This window comes from Garra rufa, chromosome 16, assembly GCF_049309525.1.
Source record: "Garra rufa chromosome 16, GarRuf1.0, whole genome shotgun sequence".
Lineage (NCBI taxonomy): Eukaryota > Metazoa > Chordata > Actinopteri > Cypriniformes > Cyprinidae > Garra > Garra rufa.
Genome location: NC_133376.1, coordinates 15,577,067 through 15,584,579, shown reverse-complemented (window position 1 = coordinate 15,584,579; position 7,513 = coordinate 15,577,067). Strand labels below are relative to the sequence as shown.

General features: G+C 45.4%; 1 long non-coding RNA gene across 1 annotated transcript; it reads left to right on the top strand.

Moving 5' to 3' along the window:
- The first annotated feature begins 1,908 nt into the window (after positions 1 to 1,908).
- Positions 1,909 to 3,542, top strand: LOC141288343 (uncharacterized). Its single transcript, XR_012339664.1, has 3 exons — positions 1,909 to 1,988; positions 2,785 to 2,915; positions 3,418 to 3,542. It is a non-coding gene; the product is annotated as an uncharacterized lncRNA (long non-coding RNA).
- The last annotated feature ends 3,971 nt before the right edge of the window (positions 3,543 to 7,513 follow it).

Below are 7,513 nucleotides of genomic sequence, written 5' to 3'. Positions count from 1 at the left end.
GCATAGCATGACGTCATATCACGACCGTTGCAGCAGGATCCGAGGGAATTTCGCATGATCAAAGTCTAGTGTGACCGCGGCTTAAGTGTTTTCTGTTTGGTGAATGGCATGTGGTGCGCAATGTAGGCAATAGAGAACGATTCAGACTGGTTCTGTCACGCGAACCGCGGCAGCGCGCAGTCTACTCCGGTCTTGGCTCCAGTCCAGAGACGTGATCGCACGGAGCAGATCATATGTGCGATCGGCATGTATTAAACTACACAGCCTCAGCATGATTATGATCACTATTTTGTTTTAGAAAAAGTTTCATATTGAATCTGTGGAGTAATTTATTGGACTGTGGCTGTCATAAGCTTACAAATGCGGCTATAAATGGAACGCTATCAGGGGCGTGTTTACGTTAGGGGGGGCCCTAAGCAAACCTCCTGGAGGGGGCCAGCGATCAGGTTCCGGGAGAAATCGTGATCGTGATCTGAGGGGGAATCCCCTTCAGGAGATTGCGTTCCCATCTGAAAAAATTACCATCGTGGGAGAAATCGGTCGCGGAAACCTGGCTCGCGGGGCCCCACGCAATTGCGTGCTTTGCGTGGTGGGTAAACATGCAACTGAACGCTATTAGCTATTCAAAATAAGTGGGCGGGGCTAGGCGATATGTTTTTGTTAAAAGTACGTCACCACATAGAATAACGCTGCGTGTTTCAAGGGACTTCAGTGGATTTTTAATGAATGTTCTCATAATGTTGAGAGAAAACATTTTTAGCAGAACACTCTTAGAATGTTCCTGTTATATTATTAATATAGGCCAAATTATAAAATATATTTAATATATTTAACAATTAAACATCATTATACACAATTATTAATTGTGCTCTTTATAAACAACAGCCTTGCTTGTGATTTTGATCAATTATTCTATAATACAAAAAAATAAGATTTTTTTTAATTTATTTAAAATTCAGGTGACATTTTATCACAATATCCATATTTTTTTTTTAAATGGCACAACAGTAACAAATGAAACCAAGACTTTTATTTATGTTATGTTTTGTGCATGTTTAAACTGCAGTTAATTTTTTTATGCAGTTAAAAAAGTTTAATTAATAACTTATTGAAAAAGGAAATTCTGCAAAACTGTTCATTAAGCTTTCTATTAAATTTCACATTCGAAAACACATGAAATCTGAAAACAACATAAGATGTATTTCTTATGTTCAAATACATTTAAAAAAATCTTTTTAATGCTAGACTATCCAATATACACATGCGCAGTCATGAGCACGAGCTTTCAAACACTGCCTGTTTCTATAGGAACCGGAGCTTCTAACGGCCGCTGCAGTGACGTGAGGAGTTTCCTAATTAACGACTGGCTCATTCATTTAGAAGGCGGGACTAATTCGTCTTTACGGACACACGTGATGAGCATGAAACAAGTCTTTAGCTGGTCGCCATTTTGTGAGGGTCATTCATTCGCGGTTCAATGACTTCAATCAGTTATGGGGTGATTCTTGAATGATGTCTGTGTCTGTGCAACATAGTCGATTTATTGTGTGTATTTAAATTGTGATGAAAGTCAGCATTTGATCGTCGTCATTCACGGACGCACAAAACAACTTTGAACACACACATCACAAGAAACGGTAAGTGCCAGTGATTTATTTTCGTATTTAATGTTAAGTGTTAGCTTTGTTTAATTACCATTATTTAAAATAGCATATTTAGTCACCATATAATGTATATCTGACCAATTTTTTTAGTATTATAGTATTACTATAGTATTGACAATAAATTGGTGTAATACTGAGGGATTGTTTTGAGGTAAAAAAATATATTTTAATTAATTTTAAGACATTTTTAATCTTGCAAATTATAATTTTGTATGTTCCAATTGATTTCTAATGTTCCCGCCCAGTAGTGTCGTCCTAACATTAAACTGGTTGTGGACACTGCTTTCCTGAGAGGGTCCTTTGCGGGAGTTTGGTCGGTTACCGGTAAGTTCAGTTCATTTTGAAAATATATGCATGCCTTAATATAATTAGGAGCAGGACTTGCATGATGCTAAAAATAGGCATAATTATTCAATCTAATAATTTTTAATAAAGGTCTTAGTGAACGACACAGGCCTTAAAACGTGCAACCAAAATGTTATCTCTTTTGTGGTTCAGTTATTCCATTTAAATACACTCAAAATTGTATTAAAAGGCTCATTAATAGTGTAATCATGTAAATTAAGTCAGGTTTGTCTTACCTAAACAGTTGTTGAAAACCAAAGTTTGTCAGTTATCTGTGCTTTAGGTTTTAGTGACAGCAGCATAATAATCTTGCTTCTGTCTAAATGTTAGTTTCCTTGCAGTCACCAATTCTATTACTTGAAACTCATCTTTGATGATTAAAATTACATATGTAAACGTTTTTTCCATTTAAATGTGTTTCTTTTGTGTGTCTAAATTTTGTTAATTGTTATGGTTATGTCAATCACTGTAATTTTGATAGCGAATCTATGAATGCATTTATTCAAATTCTTATAGCCTAGACAGTGAGAACACTTCCTTTATAATCACTAAAGCTGTCGCTAATCTGTTATTGTACAACAATCTTGTGTTATAACTGCTATACATTATAAAGTGGTGGCCAACATTACTAGAATAGTTGTAACCAGATGAAACCAAATGATGGTTTTAAATCAGTTATTTCTATCTGTGTCAGCTTGAAATATCAGTTTACATTTCCAAACATTAATTTTCCATTAATTGTAAAAGTCCAATGAGATTTTTGTTTGCTCCACAGACACAGATCTGATCTCATCATCATCCAGTTTGTCTGGAATGACATGAAGAAACAGAACGAACGGAGACAGATTAAATCCAGAAGATCTGCGGCAAAGTCTTTAAGATGCTTCAAGAGACCTATCTGCAAAGGTACAGTACTGTTAAAAGTTTTAGACACTTGTGTGAAAATGTTGTAAAATGAGGATGCTGTCAAAAATAATGTCATAAATAGATCTTCTTTATCAATGAACTTCTATTAACTAAATTTAATCAACATTTGGTGTGACTATCCTTTGATTTTAAAGCAGCTTTTGCCCTAGGTGCACTTGTCTAGCTTTCCAGGTAGCTTTGCAGGTAGGATTCTTCAGAATCCAGTTCTGGATTTAGTCTGTCTCAGTTTGTTTTGTTTCTTTTTGTCAGTCAGACAGACCCAATGATGATGAGATCAGATCTTTGTGTGGAGCACTGACTGTTGTCAGACTCACTGGACTATTACAATTACTAATGTAAACCGATATTTCCAACGGACACACTACAGCAAAAAATAGAAATTACTGACTTAAAACCAAATTAAAATCAATTATCTGCTGAAAATACTTGTGTTCTAATAATTTGGCCACCACTGTATATACATTATATTATATTTTTGTAGGTTTATCACCTAAGCCTCCTTGGAGGCAAAGCACCTGAGATGCCATCCGGATGGTGTTGCGAACAGTTGGAACAGTGTCAGTACCGCATTAAAGGAAGGAACGGGGGAAGAGCTGGACATTGCGGTGTGATCATTCGTAAGTATTATGGTGCGTTCACACCGGACGCGACTTGCGCGGAAAAAACGCGCTATTCGCGCGTAGTTGAACGCTTGAACATTTGAGTTTACTCGCGCCATTCGCGCGGTAAAATTCGCGTCATTCGCGCGTGACATTTTCTTCACAACACGCGAATTCGCGTCAAGGGAGGGGCTTCTGCCACTCGTCAGCGGGAAAGTAGTTGTAAAATAGGTGAATGAGCTCAATTTGCCAGCTTTAGCTTGCTTGTAGTCTCAATATGTATGTATATGTAGGTTAAATTGAGTAAAGAGCGTTTTTTAAAACTAACCAGATTGTCCGACCTCTTCACTCACTTTATTCTTAGCAAGATCCCTTTTATTCCTGTTTCTACAAAAGTCCAAAGATGTATCGTACAGCTCCGAGGAACCACAGACAGCAACGGTGATTTTGTCCGCCATTGTTGTTTCGGATTTCTGCCTCCGTCACTACTAGAGCAAGCTCCTGATTGGTTACCGCGGCGCGGAATTCCGCCGAAGTTCAGATTTTTGAACTCGCGCGTTTCGCGCGAATGGCGCGGCAATCGCTTGAACGCTCAATGCGCGCCGCGCCATTCGCGCTATTCGCGCGTTTCGCGCCGCCTCATTCGCGCGTTTCGCGCCGCAGGATGGCTATTCGCGTCTTTGCATTGACTTAACATGTAAATCACTCGCGCTTGCCGCTTCATTCGCGTCCGGTGTGAACGCACCTTCACATTTCTAACTGACAGAATTAACACAAAGACATTACTCAGACCAAGCATCACCTCTTGTTTTAAGAAATATTTCGGTATTTCAACGAAGCCCGTATTTATAACAAATTATAATGTTATTCTTAAGGCATTATAATGAATGCATAATGCATTTTAAAAAACCTTATAATGTTATATCATCTCATGAGTATTCATAAGATTATAATTTTTACTTATTTGTGGTTATAGCTTTTAAGAGTATGTGTCACAAGGAGGAGTCAGAGACGTGCGGATCCATTTGCAGCATTTATTTAGAATCGTCAACAGGCCTGAATAATCACCAGAAAACAGGAACAACGAAGGTAATCCGGGAAACAGTTCAATAGACAGGCAATGGTCGCAATGGCAGGAAGCAGGAATCGTCAACGGGGTACACAGTCCAGAGTCATACACAGATAATCCAACACAGAGAAATACGCTTAGAATTACGACCATAGGAACAATAAGACTTCGCAAGGTGGCTGTGTGTGTGAGTGGCTTAAATGCAGTCAGAGTGATGAGGTGCAGCTGTGAGAACTAATCAGTGTAGTGAGAAACAAGGGCCAGGTGAATGCAGTGATTAGTGCAGTGGCTTGTGGGGAATGAAGTCCATGAAGTGTGGTGCAAGAGTTCATGATGACAGGGAAGACCAGATACGTGACAGAGCCCCTCCCCAAGGAGCGGCTTCCAGACGCTCTAACCACCTTATACAACCTGGAGGGTGGTGGAGCGGAGGCGGAACAGGGGGAGGGATGGAGGGCCAGGTCCATGTAGGGGTACTGGAACCACGAAATGAGGCGGAGCCGACGGAGGGAGAAGCCATGGTGGAGGAAGGGTTGGCTCCTGCATGGGGCCGACCGACGGAGGTGGAGCCGGTGGAGCCCGAGGCGGAACCGGAGAGTCGATGGTCCTAGGTGACACCGAGGAACCGGAGGGCCAAGGCGGAGCCCAAGGCTCTGGCGACCCCGGCGGAGATGGAGGTCCGGAGGTACGCAGCGGAGCCGGAGTGACAGAGGATCGAGGCTGTGCCCACGGGAGGGAGGAGGTCCACAGAGCCGGCGGGACGGAGTGACGAGGCGCAGCCAGAGGAGTAGAGTCCAGAGGCGAAGGTGGGGCGACGACTGACCGGGGCGGAGCCGGAGAGACGATGGAGCCCGGAGGAGCTGGTGGGCAGATGGCCGACAACGGAGACGAGGGAGCACAGAGCCGGGGTGGAGCCGCAGGGTCGGAGGACCGAGGTGGAGTCCAGGACTCTGAGACTGGAGGTGATGGTGAGGGATCCTTCAGTCTGGACACCGATGGAGACTGGCAGTCCCAAGGCAAGTCCTCTGCGCCGAAGGTGGGATGTGGGTGAGCAGAGGGACTGTCAGGAGACAGAGGTGGCGGGACTGGAGCAGCAGGGAGGGTGGGTGGGAACAGTCCATGCATGACCTCCGTGACCAGAACCGGGCAGACAGGAATCTCAGGACGACTGGATGGAACCAGCGGAGTCTCTGGAAGGCTGGGTGGAACCAGCGGAGGCTCTGGAAGGCTGGGCTGAACCAGCGGAGGCTCTGGAAGGCAGGGCTGAACCAGCGGAGGCTCTGGAAGGCTTGGCGGAACCAGCGGAGTCTCTGGAAGGCTGGGCGGAACCAGCGGAGTCTCTGGAAGGCTGGGCGGAACCAGCGGAGTCTCTGGAAGGCTGGGCGGAACCAGCGGAGTCTCTGGAAGGCAGGGCTGAACCAGCGGAGTGTCTGGAAGGCTGGGCGGAACCAGCGGAGTCTCTGGAAGGCAGGGCTGAACCAGCGGAGTGTCTGGAAGGCTGGGCGAAACCAGCGGAGTCTCTGGAAGGCTGGGCAGAACCAGCGGAGTCTCTGGAAGGCTGGGCGGAACCAGCGGAGTCTCTGGAAGGCAGGGCTGAACCAGCGGAGTCTCTGGAAGGCTGGGCGGAACCAGCGGAGTCTCTGGAAGGCTGGGCGGAACCAGCGGAGTCTCTGGAAGGCTGTCTTGAGGAGCGGGCTCTGGACGACGCTCTTGAGTAGCGGGCTCTGGACGACGCTCTTGAGGAGCGAGCTCTGGAGAACTGGACGACCCCAGCGGAGATTCAGGAGGGCTGGGCGTCTCCAGCGGAGACTCTGGAAGAGCAGGCTCTGAGCGAGCGGTCACTGGAGGGCGCTCTGGCGGCGCAGTCACTGGAGGGCGCTCTGGCGGCGCAGTCACTGGAGGGCGCTCTGGCGGCGCAGTCACTGGAGGGCGCTCTGGCGGCGCAGTCACTGGAGGGCGCTCTGGCGGCGCAGTCACTGGAGGGCGCTCTGGCGGCGGAGACTCTGATTTGACGGTAGCCATCTTAGGTGCAGACTCAGGTTTGGCGGCCATCTTGTGCTGTGGCTCTACCTCACCCACCGTAAACGGAGAGCCACACAACAAAAGAGCCAGATCCATGTAGTGATGCAGAGTCCAGCCAAGTTCAAAATTTGGCATGTTGGAAGCCAATGGCTCTGAGAGTCCTCCACGGAAAAAAATCATGAGGCACGTCTCATCCATCGAAGACAGATTTGACAAATCAATGAAAGCCATGACATAATCCTCAATTGTCTGCTCACCCTGCTTGAGAAGCATGATCTGCACCGTGGGATTCATGCTGGAACCGAATGACACCATAAAGCCGCTGGATCCTTACTTGGCGAAGTCTTCTGTCACAAGGAGGAGTCAGAGACGTGCGGATCCATTTGCAGCATTTATTTAGAATCGTCAACAGGCCTGAATAATCACCAGAAAACAGGAACAACGAAGGTAATCCGGGAAACAGTTCAATAGACAGGCAATGGTCGCAATGGCAGGAAGCAGGAATCGTCAACGGGGTACACAGTCCAGAGTCATACACAGATAATCCAACACAGAGAAATACGCTTAGAATTACGACCATAGGAACAATAAGACTTCGCAAGGTGGCTGTGTGTGTGAGTGGCTTAAATGCAGTCAGAGTGATGAGGTGCAGCTGTGAGAACTAATCAGTGTAGTGAGAAACAAGGGCCAGGTGAATGCAGTGATTAGTGCAGTGGCTTGTGGGGAATGAAGTCCATGAAGTGTGGTGCAAGAGTTCATGATGACAGGGAAGACCAGATACGTGACAGTATGATTACCTGCTCATAGTTATAACGTATTATAAGTGTCATATCTTGCCATGTTACTCATTTCACTTTACTTAAAGCATACAAAGACCACTTATAAGT